Source organism: Anser anser (genome assembly GCF_964211835.1).
Source record: "Anser anser genome assembly, chromosome: 1".
NCBI classification, from domain to species: Eukaryota; Metazoa; Chordata; class Aves; order Anseriformes; family Anatidae; genus Anser; species Anser anser.
In genome coordinates, this window is record NC_139720.1 from 155,254,355 (window position 1) to 155,275,502 (window position 21,148).

Genomic DNA, 21,148 nt, shown 5'->3' on the forward strand with positions numbered 1-21,148 from the left:
CTTGCTTGCAGTTTTACTTCTGATGCTGCTGACCACTAATACTGACTCCACAGATAATGGATTTCAATAACAACCTCCTACAGGTTAACGCTTTGGGTACTAGCCATGATACTGCTTTAATTAAGTTAATACATGAAGGTCGCAGTTTGGTAGAAAGTTTTATCAAATTTGGCTGTGCTTACAATAGCAGGAAAAGTGCACGTGCTCACCTAGCCAGCAGCTGTGGGATGAGTTTGCCGACAGACATAATCCAGTTGGTTTCTGGGTTTATGCAACGGTTTGATTTTTTTAAAGTGAACTCAGTTTATTAGTTTCATTTCCTTAAAACATGATTTTTTCCCCCTCCCAGCATAACCAATAATTCCATGATAGATACGAAACAGATGCCTCTAATCACACTGTGCAAAGGATGGGTCTACCTGGCATGTAAACATGCATTACATTTTAGGGTTTTGGGGTTTGTTTGTTTTGTTTTAAATTTGCAAGGTTTGTATCATCCTGATGGTGAAAAAACAATTAGCATTTATATTTTTTAAAGCTAAGTGTTAACATTACGTTTTGGTAAGCTATTATTTTTTTTAAATTACATGAAAGATTCAACCAAACGTTTTTAAGATCTTAAGTAGGAAATAATTCATGTTCACTGAAAGCACGCATTTGATAAAAATACAAAAAGAGCAGATTGAAGAGGAACAATTAAACAAAGTGTTTAAATGCATTTTTCAGACCAAGCATTCTCTAATTTGTTTTCAGCACAGAGCTTAAAAGCCCACATCCACTTAAAAATATGCAGAAAATGTTTTTCTTTTGTTAAAAAGATGGTATTTACTTTACCTGTAAAGACATCTATTTGTTGGATTTTATAATACACACACACCCTTGGTTAAAGTACACAATCTGACAGACCCTCTACGGAGTAATAATGAAGCAGCATGGGAGCCATTTAATATATTTCTTGATTAACTCATTGCCTGTCCAGTTCTCATACAGACATGTGCTCACATGTCATAATCGTCATAACTCCCATCATCCCTACAGTTAACACACAAGCTCCTTGATTAGCGCACAACTCCCAGACGAGCCATTGCTAATGCTAAATAATTCCCTTCGGCCTCCTGCGACTATACCGCAGGCTCTCCAATTAAATATAATGTCTCTGATGAGCCATATTAATACGGACAAATTCCTGCCAGGGATTCTAGCCCACTCATTTTCACCAAAGAAGAGGGAGAAAAAGAACTCAAGAAAATGAAATAAAGAGAAGAAAGCTGCGTACATAAAGCCAGCCTAAAGAGCAGCTTTACCATCAGGCTTTAATCACAAAACTTTGTCCACTGCCACAGGTACGTTATTCTTGGAGGTATCTGGAAGACTGGCATATTACTACTACAAGTGTACTGATAAATGGCAACGAGTAAATTAGCATTTTAATAATTGAAAAGCAAGCATGTGAAACAGATAGCTTTTCAATCAGTTAATTAAAACTAGCAATAACTAATCATGTGATAAAGTTGACTACAGAAACCCTCAGACCACTTACTGCTGGCTATGCTTAATATAGGGAAAGAATTACACTCTGCTGGTCCTGTGCATTAAGCATCACTTACGGTATCACCGTAGCTGAACACACCTAAGGAGACTTTTGTTGTTTTCTCTTTAAAGGTTAAAAATGTTTCAGTAATGAGCCGCACATGATATTTTCAAAACCTGCACCAAGAAACATGCATGGTGTCAGGAACCTGTTCCAGCATCACCAGTTATATTACAAGGTCCACGTTCTAAGATAATTACATATGTCCAAATAATGCTAAAATACTTTAAGGACATAAAACAGTTGGCCACAGGTCAAAGATATGTAAAATAAGTTACGGTCATTTTCCCGTTTTAAAATAAGGGGGACATATCACTAGAAAACCCAACCTTTTCAATGGACGCTGGAATTCCTAAACACCATTTAACTCAAATTTGCTATCATTATCTAGAAATTCACTACCCAGATTTTATTGAAGTCGTAAAGATTGTCTGGTCTTTAGACTGGAGAGTCTAATGTCCGCAACCCTAGAGCTGACCCTCTCGCTAGAGGCGGTATTAACAAAGGACATGTAAATAGACTGTTGCAGAAGTATCCTTCAGTAGTTTTAAATATTGCTTGCAACTGCACAAATAAATTGTCAAATATTCAAATAACCCCCATGAAATTTTGATAAGCTCTTCCCCAAGGTCCTTGCACCTTCATCCTTACACTAATGCACTTCATCTTCATTTACCTGATCATTAGTTTCCAGTTTGTTCAGCTGGAAACCAACGCACACTAATTACTTTGACATCACAAAGTCCTATCTGTCTTCACCACCTCCCCAGACAGCAGGGAGAAATTATCAAGGGTAGGCATGATAATATCCTGATAAATGATGATTCACATCGCCTCACTGTCAATCATCCAGAAGTGCTCACACAAAATACCACTCAATCTCATTACTGAATCCTAGGGCTAAGAGTACAATACACATCAGGAGTCATATTTCAAACAGCAGGCCACCTGAGTAAGATGCAGCTCTGAGATTTTCATGAATTTTGTTGGCTTTTTGTTTGAACACCGTAAACGTCAAGTATTCATACATTTTACCGTATGCATACACGCCAGCAGAAAAGGACGAGCTTAAAGCAAGACAGTTCATCTTGAGGGTTCAAGTGAGAAAAACATTCGGTTCTTCGGAGAGAAGAACTGTTAAGTTTCATTAATTTTAGAAAACGAATAAACTTGTAAAGTTTCAAAGTTCATTTTAATTTAAGGATCTTTCCTGCTGAAACAATATAAAAGCATTCAGAGCTCTGAAAGAACTAATGCTAGCTTTGAAACTCACTGACATAGGCAAAGTTTGCTTTTTCTATAGCAGAAAGTAGATATACATTCCTGCTTAAATAGCCTAATCAGAAAAGACAACCCATTAAAAAGTAAAATAAAAACTTGGTAGGAGCTGCTTTCTCAGAAAAGATCACGGTCTTCCCTACTTTAGCTTTGTATCATCACCCCTCCAGTTGTCTCAGTCCAATTAGACACAGACTTTATACAGACACATAGACATAAGGCATGGGGCAGGGAGGAAAGGGTATATGACACCATCTCCAAGGTTTGTAACATGCCCCACTTCCTTGCCCAAAGTAGATCATCCCCCACCAGTAAATTTGCAGACTGACACACTGTAACCAAACAACATAACGAATCACAGACTTTCCCACCCACCAGCTCAGACACACAGAATGGTTTGGGTTGGAAGAGACCTTAAAGCCCACCCAGTTCCAACCCCCTGCCATGTGCAGGGACACCTCCCACCAGACCAGGTTGCCCAAAGCCCCATCCAGCCTGGCCTTGAACACCTCCAGGGATGGGACATCCACAGCTTCTCTGGGCAGCCTGTTCAGTGCCTCAAAACCCTCTGGGTGAAGAACTTCTTCCTTATATCCAACCTAGATCTACTCTCCTTCAGTTTAAAATTGTTGTCACTTGTCCTGTCACTACAGGCCATGATAAAAAGTCTGTCTTCCTAGAGTCTTCTTCTCCAGGCTGAACAAGCCTTTCTTCATAGAGAGGTTCCAGCCCTCTGATCATCTTTGTGGCCCTCCTCTGGACCCTCTCTAACAGCCCTACATCCTCCTTGTGCTGGGGGCCCCAAAGCTAAATGCAGCACTCCAGGTGGGGCCTCACAAGAGGCAGAGCATAGGGGGGCAATCACCTCCCCCAACCTGCTGGCCATGCTATTTTTATGCAGCACAGGATGCAGTTGGCCTTCTGGGCCTTCAAAGGCTTTACGAAAGTCCCATGTTCACCGATGCAGACACCCTAACTGATGATGGAGAAGAACACAAAAACACTGAAATAACAGAGCGGTGGCAGAAGTGATAGCAAGAGGGAACTCCAGAACCACGTGTGGATGCGCCAGTTACTGCCAGGAGGACGGAAAACAGTCAGAACTAAGAACCGAAAATTGAGTAGAGAACGGTCTAGAAACAAACAAAAAAAGAGGAATCAGGAAAATAAAGTACAAAAATGCATGTTCAACCATTCCGTTGTATTCTTCTGGGTGCAGACACTTCAGCAACCAATGCCAGTCAGAGCCACAGAGTGCTCCTTCCAAGCACTGACAATAGTGGTCTACCCCAGGTGCCCTGGTACAGCCTCCAGCGACTGCCTGCCCACATGACTGCACCTAAAATTGGCAGGAGCCCTCACATACACTTTCTTGGACCTTCACTGACCCAGACTGTTTGAAATATGATCATAGACTTGCAATGAAACCTTCATCTCACTTCAAACCACACTCCTGTAGGGCTACACTGGACAGACAGCAACTTAGAGGCGCTTGCTAGGATAATGTTAAAATAATTTTCAAGGAGAAATTGGGAGAATGTGTTCTAATACATGGAAATGCAAACACAGCAGAACTGCAAGAATCCATAAAAATAGTGAGTGAAGTAATTTTAGTGTGGCTGCACTACATACCTGACATGCACACCATTAGAAGCCTACCTTTCAAAGCAGCTGTGGATCACTACACTTGAAAGCAAAGAGCTCTTCACAAGCTTCCTATCAAAATACTCACCCTAACCAAGGCTGTCTTCCAGCCTACATGCACACAGATTTCTCACTCCCAAGTCCATGAACGTCTTCTCACCTCTCCGGCACAACTGACTTAAAGGTTGGGAAAAATTAGCTGTCATACCTAACATTATAAATAAGTGATTCTATGTCAATTTTGCCCAGCAAGTTTAAACTTGACATCCTTGGGCAACAAAATTCAAAGACTTCATCCATCAAGAGCAAAAAGGGCTGAAAATAAAATAGAACCTAACATCTCGAACACATCAAGTATGAGCAAAGCATTTTTTTCCCCCCTCTGAATGCAACCTCACTGCTTTTCTTCCTAGACTAGAGAACAGTTGCTAGAAGGGAACAAAATTAATAGTCCTGTTTTGGTTTACAGAAATAGAGCACTTAAGACAAAAACCAAGTGAGAAACTCAGACCAGCAAAAGTTTTAGCAAAGTTACTCAATGATAAACTTCCTACAGAAGGGTTAGTTTTCACTTTAACTTAAGAACTGAAACAGCCTTATTCATCCCAGACTTACTACACCTATCATTTCTTAAAGAGCATATGATCTGACTATTTGCACCTCAAGGCCACTGTTGACTTAACTGCTTGAAGTCATACAATTCAAATTTCTTTTGTGGAAAGAATATTGGCGCAAAGAATACACAGGCATGCACGCCTGCCTGCAGAAGTGAATTTAGAATGATGGTTAATGTGTTAGCTTTACCCCCAGAAATCTACCGAGGGCAGAAAATTGCAATAGTGATTGTATCCTTTAGTTCAGCTGATGGAAATGTGACATTCTAGCAGCTCAAGACTTCCTTAAAAAGGCATATCTGAAGATCAAAAGTGTTGTTTAAATTTCCGTATGTTAGGACTATGCTGATTACTTTATAAGAACCTTTTAGCATAGCCATGGTGCTTTTTTGAATGTCGCTTCTCTAATATTTTTTTAAATGAACTTTCAGAACTAATTCATGCAAAGAATGCACTTTTTTTTTGCTAACTCGATAATGAAAATTCTTTGCAGAAAGGACAAAAATTGGCACAGAATCAAGTTCTACTTTTGGGGAAAATGCTCAGTTGAATCCATTAAGACCATCTATAAAAACTACATCTTTCTGTTAAGCCACTGAAGTCAGCTTGCAGTACAATTATAGTATTTCCTCTGAAGGAAAAAAATGAAAAAATAGATAGGAAACTGCTGTCAACAAGCATCAGTATCACAGAGCTCACAGTCTACATGTTTATCTGTCAATCTTGAGCTCCACAGATATGGAACAAGAACACAGGACAAAACTTGAGGCTCAATTTAACCCATGTTCCAGGCTGACTGCAAAAACTCTCCAGAGCATTCACCAAGTAGAAATTAAATATGGTTACAATAGAAGTGTAATTCATATCATAAGATGAAAGGGAATTTACCATCCAAATTCAGGTTATTACCTTAAAAAAAATTATAGAGCAAAAAACCTCCCCCACATTGTACTCAAATTTTTATTTTTAGAGAAGTGATATTTAAAGCTACAGACCCACTATATACTTTTACATCAATTTAAAAGCTAGCATTGATAAAGATACACCATGATCATTAAAATGAGAGAAAATACAATAGCAAAATCCTTATTAATACTATAGTATTGTAAATTTAAAGACTTGGAATTCAGCACTTACTTACCAAATAAATTCAGGGGTTGATGATTCTTTATCAAGTGTTAGACAGCACAAAAATGGCTTTTCAAACCAAAAGCACAATAGATGCTCCTGTGGTTTCTAAGGTTGTATAAAATGTTACTCTACTCAACAATGTAAACGAAGAACACAAGCTAATACCTAAAAAGTTCAAAGCTTCCATCAGTCTTAAAGTCATAACGTAAGCACGAAAAGCAGTACTTTGCTGAAAGCGTAAGAGAAGAAAGCAACAACAGTGGTCTCTCAGGTCACAGTAGCAAGCAGCGAGACTGCCCAAGCCCTGCTATTCTGCATGTGATTTTACTCTATTAAAGGGAAAATTCAGGACACTGGGACCTGGCCCTATCAGCCAACAGTGGCCAAAGGCCATTCCTTAACCACCTCCTCTTCCCTCCTACATATACGAGGTTTTCAGCCACTAAAAATGTGCAAGCAAGCAGTATTAAATTGGAAGCCCTTTGGGATCCTTTCCCATGGTATAAGTGAGTGACCTAGGAAGACACACCGGGCAGTTTTCCAGCACCAAGCCTTTATTGCACCACACTACAGACCTGCCATGCCAGGGCCTTAATGCTAGAGGAATGTCACAGTCCTTAAAACTTGTTATCACAGGTGGTTTGGGGGTTCTTGTTTTGTTTTTCAAAGCTGAAGGCTGGATTCCGATTAGCCTCTAACACGTTCAAAGTGCCAACTTCTCACCTCCACAGAGCACAAACGTTAGCCAGGCAATATAACCACATTTGTTGTCTTCTGGAAAAGCCTTTAAGAACAAAAAAGAAAAAGAAAGGATAGAAAAGAAGAGGCACCCCCCAGCAGCCATCTCGCACAGTATACTTGTTAGCTCTTCTCCACGATAAACTCCTTCTGAGTTACCAAATATTAAGCAAAAAAAAAAAGTCCAAGAGAAATCAGGTTCAGCAAATGAGCTTTTTGGGAGCATTTCTAGGAAGTTGACAGTTCCAATACTGAACCAGTAGCAGCATTCAGAAAAGCAAAAGTTAAGAGCAACAGCCACACGTTTGAACAAAACCATTACTCATAACTGAGCAGAAGAGTTTTCAAATAGCTAAAACACCATATGTAAAAACTGGAACGTGTTAAGCACAAGATCAGCAAAATTATGCAGGAAAGGGTCATAAGCAATAGCTATTATCTCAGTTTCTGGGCTTCCCCCGCAAGTTTTATACTCATTAAAATTAAGAGAAAGAACTGGAGGCTTATGCGTACTGTCATTATCATCTTTCTACATATTTAGTCTCACATCAGCATTTTGAGATCTGTATATCCCAAGAAAAATCGTAACTGAAAAAAAACTTCCCCAAACCTGAGACTGATGTTTCAGCTATGGGTAACAGATAACTTTAAGAAATCACCCAGCTAAAGAAACAGGCCATATTTCCATAAGCATTCAGATTATCTATGAAGAGGCATTTGTTTTCTTGGCAAATATGACATCATAAATGTTGAAAAAAGATGACTGCTTTCTTTCACTTTGTGTAGCTAAGGACTATCAGCTAAGTGCATGTGACAACAAAACAATTTATGAATCAACTACCTATTGAATGTTTTGCTTTTACCTGCATAAAATAATGGTTCTCACCCTAACCCTGTGCCATCAGAAAGAACCACACTGAACAGACAAGTAATTGAGGTTGGAAGGGATCTCTAGAGATTTGGTCCAATTCTTCCACTCACTTTTTAAGTTTGGCTAGGTTGACTATATCTCAAATTCAGCTACCGAGATACTACAGGATACCAGTGCTAGTAAAGGCAAGGTAAATGATACCCACTGCTCTTTCATCCATGGATCTGATTACATCAATTATGACTACCAGATGAGCCAGGCATGATTTGCCCTGATGAATCCATGCTGACTGTTCTCAGCCATATTCTCGTCCGTCAGATGACAGGACATGTCTTCCAAAAACTCACACCACTCTGTTCTTTTTTCCTCCAGTAACTTTCCTGTGGTTCTCTGGATCCTCCTTGGAGGTGGGTTCAACTATCTCTTCCCAGTCATCAGGAACCTCCCACAACACCGTGTCATTTCCAAAATAAAAGACAGCAGTCTCCCAAAGAAATCAGCTCATTCTCTCAACTCCAGCGCATGCATCCCATCCAGGCCCACAGACTCTGTGTGATACCTACCTGATCTTTCCCAGCTGTGAGCCAGACTACATTTCACTTGGTACTACAGCTAGGTTCAGGGACCTGGGAGGCTTTTAATTTCCCAGTAAAGACCATAGCAAAGAAGGCACTGATTCTCCCATTCTCTTCTATATCCTCTGTCATTATTAGGTACCATGCCCAATGAACCAACATTTTCTTCTTCCTTCCTTTTGCTACCAATACACAGAAATTTCTTGTTGCCCTTTCACACCATCCAGTATAGACACAGCTCCTGTGCTTGGAGGTTTTCCTTGAATATCAACCAGTTCTCCTGGGCTGCTTTGCTCTCCAAAAGAAGTCTCCCATGGGATCCTGCCAATCAAATCATTGCTCAAGTCGAAGCTGGTTCTCCTTAAGTCCAGGCTTATGGTTCTGCTATTTGCCTCACTTCTCTTGAGGACCTAAATTTCGCTTCTTCCGAAAGTTGTCATCAAGCTTCATAGCCCTGATCAGCTCTTCCTTCTTCTGAAGATGTCCAGCACAGCGTTTCCTCTAGTTAACCCATCAATCATCTACGTCAAGAAATCACCCACCACACATTCCAGAAGGCTCCTGGAAGCGTTTTCACTCCACATTTCCAGCAGTTATCAGGATGGTTAAAACCCCGCATTAGCATCAGGGTCTGGAATCACGAGGCCTCCTTCAGTTTTCTTAAACAATTTTGATCTGCTTCCTACTCTTGATCAGGTTTCTGGCAGACAACTACAACATGGCCTGTTGACAGAAGTTGCAGCCTTCCCCCTATTGAGTCTCTGTCCTCCAGCTACTCCAGTACAGCCTCTTACAAAGCTCCCCAGGTTCTCTGCAAAAGAACCTGCCAGTGTTTGTCCTCTGTGATCCTACAGTCAGCTCATCTCCTTCTTGCAGCTGCCTTCACCTGCAACCCAGCACCTCAACCACAACATGCCTCCCACGTGTGAGGACCCCACTCTCCTGTCTGTAGTCCTAGCCTCAGGGAGCAGTGCCAGGCATTTGCTGCAGCCCAAGTTACAGATGACTGTATCCTCACTCCTTCCACGTACTTCTAAATATTAGATCTTGCCAGCAGTCACAAATTAATGATTAACACAAGTTCATTTGCTCAAAGCTGCTTTTCTTTTACACTTACAATAGGGCTTAATAAAGAAACAATGAAGCCATAGGACAACTTCTGCAGGCACTATCATAGCCAGTTTCTAATACGTAACCAATAATACAAGTATCCTTCAGGAACATAGTGATGATAACACCTAAGAAAGGACAAGCATCAATTTGAAATTCTGCTAAAAGAAAGGAAACACAAGTTCTAGGCTGCTCAGACTTCTAGCTAAATGTATACAGTTCCAGTTTAGTACAAGGCCCCCACCAAGGTCTGGTTGCAGCTTAGGAAAGCTCTCTTTTATTCACCAAACTAGCACCTTCACCATGCACACGTGCTCCCCTGTAAGCACACATACAAAGAAACAGGATCAGTTACCCGCAGACGTTTATATATCCATATCAGTTATGAGACAAAGCACCCCATAAGAGGATAGAGACTGTGCTCTCTAAAAGTCTAGAAATAAAAGCTTTATTCAAGTTACCTTTGATATTCCACTAGCATTTTAAATCAATGGAGGAAGTTAACTCCTAAAAGAAATGACAGTCTGAGATGCACCTACATTGTTAAATAATTGAACATTTTATTTAAGTCAATACTGAGACACAGATTTTCGTTCAGTAGCCCTTACACATTCTCATAATCAGACCTTAATACAAGCTGTTTAACAACATCCTTCACAATCCCTACTATTCAACATCATAAAACACTGCAAATCAGTAGACGAAATGCCAACCAGTCAGTTTCATATATCTGGAAAAGTAACACACTGTCTCAGACTATTTTTTTTTTTTTTTTTTTAAGTAATTCTCAGGAGACAACCACTGCCAAGGTAAGTAAAGAATATCACTGCAAAACCCACAGTAAGGCAGGTCACCTGATCCTTAAGCAAGGGGCTGTAACACACTGAGATGAGAGGCTGTCAGAAGTGCCAACCAACGTGGGCTGGAAGATGACTGGGTCACACCTGTTCTTAATGCAACATCACAAACCAATTGCAACCGCTGGCCCCGTGCCAATATCCCACATGCTAACTGGGATCTTATCTGCATGCAATCCAACCCAGTTGCCTCAGCTTCCATTCACATTCCTCTCCTGCAGGGAGGCATTCCCAAACAGTTGCGTTATTGTGGGACGCAAGCTCAACGTTTGTTCACTGCACTGATGGCTGCATGCACTTATGGAGCCGTGGCCCCCTTATTACAGTCTTATATTACAAAGAAAACGCAACGGGAAAGGGATACAAAATAAATCCATGATTTCATAACAGATCTTCTAGGATAAGCATTACTTGCAGACTGGGATTTTTGTATTACATTGGAAAAAAAAACAACCCTTAAAGATCAAAAGGAAGAGTGCGTATCAGCTTCAGTCAGGCAACTCAGATTATTCGCGTGGAAGAAAGGATGTGAAGAACCGTGCTGTCCTGCCTTCCCACCCCTTCCTTCCAAAGCACTATCATCCACTGCCCCCAGCAGGTACCATCAGTACCACACTGAAGCTGTTGTTGCTTCTCAGGTTCGATCTTAGTGCCTCAGGAAGCTGCGTATGGAATAAAATGGATGAGAACAAAACGATCAAAGGTCAATCTTAAAGACACGATTCCTGGAAAGTGATGTGCCATTACTACAGAGAGCAAACGTGGGAGATGACATGCTGTCACAAGCAAACTGTGTCACAAGTTTGTCAAGAGCCAATATTACAGCAGGTTTCACTTCAGCGACTGCCAACGTCCTACCTTACAAGGTCTGTACTTCGCAAGTCAACAGGTGAGCCAGTATTAAACACTAGCTACTAAGAACCTGCAAGAATTAATGTAATACCATGCATTGAATTAATATTTATGAGCACATAAGCTCATAGCACTGTCCGACTAGCACAGCAAGACAGAAACTAGAAAAAGGTACTGCATTTAAATAAAACACATCTCTATCAAATCCAAGTCACCACTAAGTATAGCTACTATTTTACACCAACTACTCACACAGACTACCTTTTCCCCCATATTAAATAGGACACATGAATGAGTGTGTGGTTTGGGGCTTTGTATGTGTTTTTGAATTAAAACAGTAACACAAAAAAACCAACTGTAAGCTGTTTCAGAAAACTCCTTTTTGGAAGCAATTTCAAACACTAATTATTGACACTATCATTGAGAAGAATTGCCGTATTGATTTCCAACGAAGATCTGAAAACAGGCTTCAAGGTTGACCATACTGACCTAAAAGATTAAGCTTTAGCCAGACGCTACAAGACAAGCACTGAGCTAAAGCTGATTTAGGTCTATGTTTAATTGCTTAGCACAGACCTATCCTCTCCAAGTTCAATTTTGAGGAGCTCACTCATTCTAAGAGAACTTGACAGATTTTGCCACACTCATTCCCAGTGACTTGTCGCAGATATAACCTTTAGATGATAATTCTACTCCTCCTCCAACCTCCCTCCCATACTGGACAATTTCAAGGAACAGAGCAAAGTTTCTTTTAAAAGAAGCAATCATCACCATATCTGTTTGAAACAATTATCAAAGGATGTTAGTTGCTACTTACAGACAATTTAGCAGTAATAATAGTTAAGAGAAAGAGCATCTCAAACTTTTACTTTTAAATTAGTGATATCTTATTGCAAGCAAACAAGCAAAAAAAAAGATATTTTAAAAACAAGGAATAAAGTATAACCAAAAACCACAATACTCATTAAATAGTAATGTATTCATCTGTACTTATACCTGATTCCCCACCAACTATACTGCCCTCGCTCTCCCTGCTACACCTTCCCTTTTTTAAGGTCTCCAATCGTGAGTTTTTCTATCTTTTAGATACTTCATATGGAATTTAGTTTCTATTTTTACATTCCTCCATAGGAAAAAAAAATACCAGGACCACACCCATAGAACCAAAGCCTGTCAGCCACATATCCCACAACATCCTGCAGCTATTTGCTGAGGCGTACAGCTAACAATCAGATGTATTTGGCTTTAAACATAACCCTCCTTACAAGGATCTTCAAAGATGTCTCTGCTTCCTGATACGGTTCTTCACATAGTTCCACCACACATCCCAACATTAGGGTATACAGGGAAGAGGGAGAAGGGAAGGAAATTGATATCAAGGACACACTTACCTTAAGACACTAGATCTATACTGCCTCTCAAAAAGGATAATCTGGTTGTCTCCTTTCTCCTGGTCCCAACCGTGTGTCCTGACAGCATTAGCTGTAGCCCTCACGAAGCCCTGCAGCGAGTCACGAGTTTACTGATGCCCATTTCTTTCTTTTCTTCACACTCTTTTCAGACAGATAAGCAGCCTGGATCCAATTACCAAAAGGCTGCACATATAGTGGTGCCAGCAGAAGAATAAGGTACACAGGGGATAAGAATTTAACAATAAGAGAGAATTACTCTTTATAGACACTGCAGTCTGAAAACAGCTGCAAAAGCCATTCCCCACGCATTTGTGAACATTACTTAAAAATTCTGCCTCAGGTCCCTCTTTGCCTGTGAGTCCTGATAGCATAGGGAAATTCAGCCCAAAGCCTGCTAACCAGTGCTTACACTCACACAGATAAGAAATGAGGTAAGATTACCAAACAGCACTGCTCGTGAATACAGCCTGAAAAGAGATCATACCCGAATGCCCACAGCCACAGCAGACAGCAAATAGCACAGCTGGGACGCACAAACCACAGGAGCACGAGAAGTGAATCTGCACGAACAAAGGGTTGCTACTGAACACCTGGGTGAAGGATGAAGTCAGGAAAGAGCCAGGACACTCAAAGAGCCTCAAAGTAACGCACAAAAGATGCCACCACCACTTCTGGAAAGAAAAGGGTCAGGTAAATAGCCTAGAGACTTTTGGGAGAAGTTCATTGTAGTAAGTGCAGTAGGTTTGAGCCAGTATGGCAGCAGGAGCCACTGAACCGGAGCTGCCAGTGCCAGTATTTCAGGAAGCATCTTGGAGCACTCCTCAGCATAGAGGAAGGAGCTGCCTCCTCCCTCCTCGCTGCCCAAGAAAAAAGCCAAAAGTCCTCAGAAGTGAGGAAGCCTAGCGACTTCAGCCCTGCTCAGCCTGTTTGCCAGGACTGTGAGGATGAGCACTGAGGTGCCTGTGCATCTCCCCACGCAGGTCGCAGCCCTGCAGCCAGCACCAGTCAGTTTAACTGATGGCTGACCTAACTCCTCTTCCCTCCATAAACGGCTCCAGCATCCATCAGGCATTCCACTGAAATATTTTAGCATACCAAATCAGTAGAAAAAACATTTACTAACTTGACAAATAAGGTGTCTGGTGTGTTCAGGGCACTGGAGTAGCTCAGCACAAGGTCAGGAAAGTGCCCATAAGGGCAAAACCATGCAAGCTAGCAATTACAGCACCTTCAGGCAAGTGCACATTAGCATTAAGTCCAAATCATGGGTGCATTTAAGTTAATCTCTCGGCCACCCTCACTTAAAACACATTCTTCTTCACCACACAGGTGCCTCAAGGCACACGAGCTGGCTATCTCCCAGGCAAAGCTCAACCAAAAGATGCAGCCCAGCAAGCACATCAAGCCACCGCTAACGGGCACAGAGTCCACAGTACCACACTGAAACCAACCCAAAAGGGATAAAAGGCAGACAGCAAGGACACCGTGTCTTCAGTGTGAATCACCGCACCCTACAGCCCCGGTCCTGTTCCTCCACAATTCCCACTAGCGTGGGCAGTTGTCAGCACCCACAGAACCACAGAGTCACTCTCTACAGCAGTGACCACCTGGATATTGAAGTCACGATAAACTTCTGAACAAGCTCTGGCATTTCCCTACCCCACGGACAATTCAGTACACCCTCCGACAACCACCTCCCCCAAATGAGCTTTATGCTAAGAAGTTAAATTTAATCTGTGCATTGATCTTTCAAATAAATCAGCTTGGCATTTAAAAAAAAAAAACCCTCTCCTCACAAAGGTCAAAAGACTTGGGTTCAACCCCTTCCTTCCAACGCACACTTCCCACCTTCAGGGAAAGTGTCCCCAAAAGGCAGGCAGCATGATGCTTAAAGCCTTCTGCTCTGCAGCCTTCTTCTCTTGCCCAGTGCAACACCTTCATCCAAAATCTAACACAAATAACACTCCAGCTTAGCCAAGCTACACAAAAGGAGTTTGAGTGTTTGTCCCTATTCCAAAGGTCATATATGATGCATTTCTTGTCACCCTATCTCTGAATAAAATGCATAGCAAGTATTTAGAGAACAGGATGAAACTTAAGGACCATAGTGCTCTGCTGAGCCACCCCCAACTTTTATAATCAACGCAGCAGCTTGCATTGCTCCTCACAGCCAACAAAAATGACTATTTCCTCACCAACAGCACCCTCCACCCAGCCACTCAGCCTAGAAGCTACAGTATGGTTCCAAAAGAAAAAGCAGACTGTGCTTGGCAGGCAAGATACAATTTTGAACAGCAGCACACTCCTTCCACAGAGGTACTGGAGTCTTCACAGGACTATCACCATGGACATCTCATACTTTACTCAAGCCTTTGTTGTTCACTCAATAAGGTAAAGGGACAGAAAAAGTGACATCACCTGCAACATCTCTTGTGGAGAAACAAGCAACATACTGGCTTGTCTTTAAAAGCAAAGACAATTGCATTTATTAGGCATGGCCCTAGCTGTAATACAGGGACATGTGCAAAAGCCAGGTACTTAAATATTGAAGGAAAAGCAGAACAGCAACTGCAAACCTCACCCTGATGTTTCTCCTTTGCAAAATCATATTCTGTACTCTTTAGAAACACCACCACTTACTAAAAGTGAATTGCTCCAGGCATAGGATGTGGAGGCAAAGAATCTCTTTCTATGAACTTCAGACACTAGTCTGGGAAACATGTATTTAAACGAGGCATTAAAATATTAGCATTTCCTTTTCCTATAGGTACTTGAACTAGATCTCTCCTCAGGTTATCTGAGCACAGACTCCAAGTGCCATTGGGAGGCAATGAGCTGTCAAAATGCTTAAATCTCTAGTTTTGGAGCAGATGACAGGTTAAAGTTTTGCATATTTAAAAAAGTAAACAGCAAAACAAATAGTAAGTGAGGGTTTGTCTAAACTATAAAACCTCTGTGAGTTAGTTATAAGTAAAGAAAACTCCTCAGTTTTGGATAAGCTTCCATCTCTCAATACAATTACAGTGTTTGGTTGTTTTTCTTTCTAAATTAATACAAACTGCCAAGTCCCTCCAAAATATTTATTTCTACCAAATAGGTTTCTTGAGAACAAAAGGAACATACAGCATTCCGTTAAGCTGTAGGAAAAAATCTTCGAAGTTATGCTTTTATTGTTTCAGTCAACAGCTCAACTTGTTCATCCAAATTCATTCTGCTCAATACAGACTTGCTATAGCAGCTTACAAACTTAATCAGCTTCGCAGTTTCCTTAAAAAAAAAAGTTTCCTCCCCCCACTTTCTTCTGAAATACTACCTCAGATTTCAAGCTTGGAAAAAAGACAAAAATTAGGACCTAGAAATTGAAGATCTATAATAGTTTGATTGTTTTGTTTTCCTTCGGAGAAAAAGGTTTCTAGAGAACAGATGAATTATGTGCAATTAATTTTACATCACTAAAAGCACTTGCATTGTTTTGGGGTTTATATTTTCCAGTAGAACAAGATGACTTGCAAAAGCTACAAAAATTTGGAGATATCTTTGCTTAAGGGCTTTTAATACAATAACACCTGAACCCTTAAGTGAGTGATAGAAAAACGGTGTTAGAGGTAAACTAGTTGTTCAGTACTCCATGAAGTTTGAGTAGTTTACATTACTTTCCCATGGGATTTTTTCAGTCATTTATAGTTCATTGCTTCGTATGGCTATAGAATCCCTGCTGTGTTAAAAAATGCCAAATAAAATTATATCTCATTCACTGCTTTATGCTATACCTTCTTTTGTTCAGATCCAATTAGCGAAAGCCTGTTCTTCATTTATCATACTTTTAGCTGATTACATTAGGCACTACAATAGTCCTCTAGCTTTCCTTGACAATGTTTGCACCATCAGTGTTACATTTATGGTTGAGGAGGCTCTTTCATCTTAACCCTCTATTCCAATCAGTTCAGGGGGAAAAAAATACATATGATTATTCTTTTTTGACTGAAAATTCTTTGCTTGTTTTCTCACCCCAAAAATAGTTTCACAGGATGTTTGAATTATATTTTTCAAGTCCTATTGGTTCTTCCCCAGTGTACCTATCCAAGTATAAAGAATTAGTGTGTTACAAGTTGAACTCTGAAGGAGAAGCAGCATTTTGTACAGTTTACGTCAACTTATTTTGGGGAAGCGCAGGAAAGAACAGATATAATAAAATGTATTAACTAATACTTTCAAGATATTAAAAAGCATCAGTTATGACCTACTTTTCTGAATATACGCAGTACCTCTTGACAAAGTGTGTTCTCTGTGCGTCTCACAGCAGCCTTTTTGCCAGACTGCTTTTCCCCCCACCACCACACTGATTTTATTTCTGAACAGTTGTTAAAACCCAACTCCTTTTCCACAATATAAATAACAGTGGGCATGATCTTTTTGCCCATTCACACCCTCTGGGCAATATAAATGTAAAGCAACCCCATTTAATGCCATTTACCTACAACTTTGCATTAATGCACAAGCACCCAAAAGCTCCTGAAGTCACCTACCTCCTTAAAGCTTACAGCTTTGCTAATGTCGCCTTCCTATCACCATAACAATTTGTTTTTAACCTATAGAAATCCTTCAGATCTTTGGCCATTTTTCTTTTTTTTTTTTTAGATAAAGTTCACCAAACAGTATTTTATGCTTTACTTTGTCCTTCTTCAGGTAAATACTGTTTGGCTCTCAGGAGGCTGTTCAATTTTTACTACGTTCCCAATTTAAACCAGTCCTTTCTACTGCTTCCTGCTCATAAGTTACCTCTTTTGTACTGTTATAGTCTAGTTACCTTTCATTAATATGAAAAATCACCATGTCAAAATGAATATTGCTAACAGAATACTCAAAACTTTTGCCATTGTGTTCCGCAGAAACCAAATCTGAAGAAAACAAAACAGCAAGTTGTTTCACTGAAGGTCTATATGTATTTCAGCTATTCCTACCACTTCCATTCAACACGAAACTCCATAAAGATCTCAGACAGTTTTAACATTAAAAAAAAGAGAATATTCAACAGAAAAATTCAAATAAGTCTATCAGAATTACGCTTTAAGATAAGATTATTCACTAGTGAGCCTTAAAATATCTTTTGAGTAAAGATCAACACTTTTAAGACTATATATATCACTCCTGCACAAACACCATTGAAAATGCCTGCTAGGGTCATTTAGGCATACAACACTAGGTAGGGAATGAACTAGAAGCTGTTACTGAGGAGCCTGAATTGCCAGATACTTTATGGTTTTGGTTTTTTTCCCCAATTAGATATGCACACTAAAGCAGCCCTGCTTCAATTTCAGTTCTGTTTTCAACAAGTGTGACAAAAGGGAAAGCCAGAGAGATGTAAGAGACTGACTGGCTTACCCTCCTTTAAAGTTACTTGTACAAATGAATTGGTACCAAGAGCATCAGACTACCCATGTTTTAGTAAGAAGCTACACAGCTAAGGTTTTAAGAGACTATTGCCTCATCCCAAAGGTTGCTCTAAGTTCTAAACAGAAAGTTTGTTTCAATTCATGCTGTTTTTAAACATTTTATTTGAAAATATTTTTGTAAACAGACCCAATGTACTCCCGTCATCACTTAAAAACACGTCCCACTATCCCTCTTAAAGACAAATAGCTTTAGGACAGGCAGGTAGTTCAACCTTTAAATTTATTCCTTTAAATTTACACCTGTCTTTGGTTCAGTGACTATCATCATCACGGTAGTTGCCTATGGCATTCATGGCCTTTGCAATACAAGTCTTGGAAGAGTGAGGGAAGTATGGCTTAATCCTGTCAAGCACAAAAATCAAGAGGAGAGTCACATCTTTTACACAATCCCACCAGTAAGCAAGTGGGTTTCTCCTAGCTACATGGGGACAGAGGCTCATTCGGCAGGATATAATCGGCTCCCAACTCTGATTTCAGTGTTTGACATCTTGCTACCACTGGTATAACCAAGAAGGTAGCTGTCGATGCAACCCGAACAAAAATAAACAACATGGGACAAGACATTTTTGTCACTACTTTATGACAAGTGACACAGTCAAAGAAATTGGCCTCTGTACTCATCTATCCAGATCATCCAAACTGGCAGCCACACACATCACCACAACAGCCAGGTCATTCACACAACAATGAACAACTGGAAATTTCCAAGTCATTAAGATAGATGACATTAGTTAAACTATTTCCCAGTGCAAGCATCCAAGGCAGTGATTAGAGAATGTACGGTAGACATAAGCACATTTTTTTGATGTGATTGTATTAAGTCTAAGTAACATCTGTATAACTACCATGCGTTTAAAACACTTTTCTGTATGATTGAAAATGTCCCTCGCTTTCTTTTAAATACTGCAAGCTTCTTCAACGCACACAGCTAGATTTGTTGGTCTAAGTAAGGATTCAACGCAGCTAAGCAGGCACTATTTCACCCTTGTAGAATTTGTTAGAGCCTCGTCTTTGTCCGTCAGCTCAAAATGTCAGCGTTGAACACGTTATCTTTATGAACTGTTCTGAATACGTTATTGCATTTCTGAGATACCAGCTTGAATTTACTTTTTCTTATGAACTATTAGGAATTAGAGACCCTATACACTTTTTAAAGCTAAGACGGCACTGTAGATTGAAGCAGAACAGCTATTATATTTTCAATTCTCTTTGTAACGCGCTATTTGTACTCCCTTCCCTAAGGTCAGGAGCTGTACTTTTCCCTGTCATTCTTATTCCCTCATTATACTCTTCAATCTCAATTTTTACTTATTACTTTCAGACTTTCCATATTCTCCAGTTCATAGCAGTGTCCATACAATAAATATAAAGCCATCCAGACACACTGGAGGGACCATTTCATTTTCCGAGTCTATTACTGATTGGTGAAAGAACACGCTCTCTTTTTAAACAGGTTTTTAGTCTATTTTCAGAATTCATGCCAGTGAACAAGGCTATGCAGTGCTGCTAAACAGCAGATCCATTTATCCTAACAGCAGATAACATAAATGTAAGATGGAATACAAGCACCCATTAACATGCTTCTGTTTTACTAGAGGGATCATAGATCATACCGAGTAGTTTGCATTCATATCCACTCAACCCTTGGCTTCCAGAAGAATTATGATTTATCATAATGCCTGACACCCATCTATTAGGAAATCATTTCACAGTCCATTGAGCACCCACAAGCTACTATGCTCCCAGTGGCAGATACCAGTTAAAATCCAGACCAAGTATATTCCTCATGCACCTCAAAAAAATAATTACTTGGCATAGAAACCCAGTAGTAGAGCATATGACTCATCCGAGAAAAAATTAGTTTGAGTCCCTTATTCTACCTGCAGCCTACTTATTTGAACTGAGCAGGTGATATAGGAATAGAACTGCAAAAGGACTCAGACAAAAGCCGTGTCAAAGTCCACCTCCCAACAGTTCTCCCCTCTCACTTAACTCTGAAAACACCAAAGTTCTCCTAACTAAACTTTCACAAATTGCACAAATCATGCTTCAGTTTTTCAAGCACTGAGCAAACCAAGTCCTGACAAGCATAAAATACACATTTTTTCCTGTCAACTTGTCTGAGGGACCTCTTCCATTAAATCATAACATGGAGTTTCAGCTCCCTTCCAGATTTCAATAAACAATCCTAGAACGTGGAGGCACCCCAATCCTTTCTCTTGTATAAGTCCTGCATGCAAAGAATAATAAGATGTTCTCTGTGGTCAACAAGAATATGCAAGTGTGCCTATACTCACTGTAGTATCACTCAGAGAAAGCACAAAAGGTACTAACTTTCTGTTCTTGCTACAACAGACTTAAAATTCTTCTAAAATAAACTAGAGAAGAGACTACAAAGCCTAAGAAGCAACCAAGTAGCTAGACAAGTACCTTCCCTGTTCAGAGAGCCATTTTACCACCTTCCTGCCGCACCACTGAATATCCAGACACCTCAATATCAGCGTCAAATGGAACAGCTCCAATACACATGTCCAGCACAGCTGGTAGGTGAGAGCATTCTTCTGGCCAGTGGAAAGCAATGAGACGAACGTACAAGGCACAGAACAATTTATACCAAGTTCTCTATCTCTTAAGATCCATTTCTCATTGTCTTTTGTGTTTGTTAGCAAAACAAAATGTTGGTTTCACTGCCACTCTTACACTTGCTGCACAAGAGCAGCTACTTATCAGGTGTTACTGTCTGGCTTAATCCAGGAAAAGAACAAAAGAACAAGATACTATTTATATGAGCAGAACATGGGAGAGTTCACAGAAAAAACAATGCTAAATACTTGACCAGTTCTCTCCCTTCCCTTTCCCCTCACTCAGCCCCCATGGTATCTCCCCTCTTTTTAAGCACATGGACGAAAAGGGCTTATGCAAAGATACTTGGAAACTGCAAACATGCCTACCATGGTAAGCAACAAGCCTGCATAACAGCTGCCAGTCTTGTTCAAACCCCATCTATTTCATTCAGTCAGTA

General features: G+C 40.3%; 1 protein-coding gene and 1 long non-coding RNA gene across 5 annotated transcripts in view; both read right to left on the reverse strand.

The window, feature by feature from the left end:
- PCCA (propionyl-CoA carboxylase subunit alpha) overlaps positions 1 to 21,148 on the reverse strand; it is a 284,839-nt gene that overhangs the window by 251,823 nt on the left and 11,868 nt on the right. The gene's annotated exons all lie outside the window — the stretch shown is intronic.
- LOC310892669 lies at positions 10,355 to 21,147 on the reverse strand. The gene is made up of 2 exons (XR_014578300.1): positions 12,653 to 21,147; positions 10,355 to 11,071 (listed from the first exon to the last, which is right to left on the reverse strand). It is a non-coding gene; the product is annotated as an uncharacterized lncRNA (long non-coding RNA).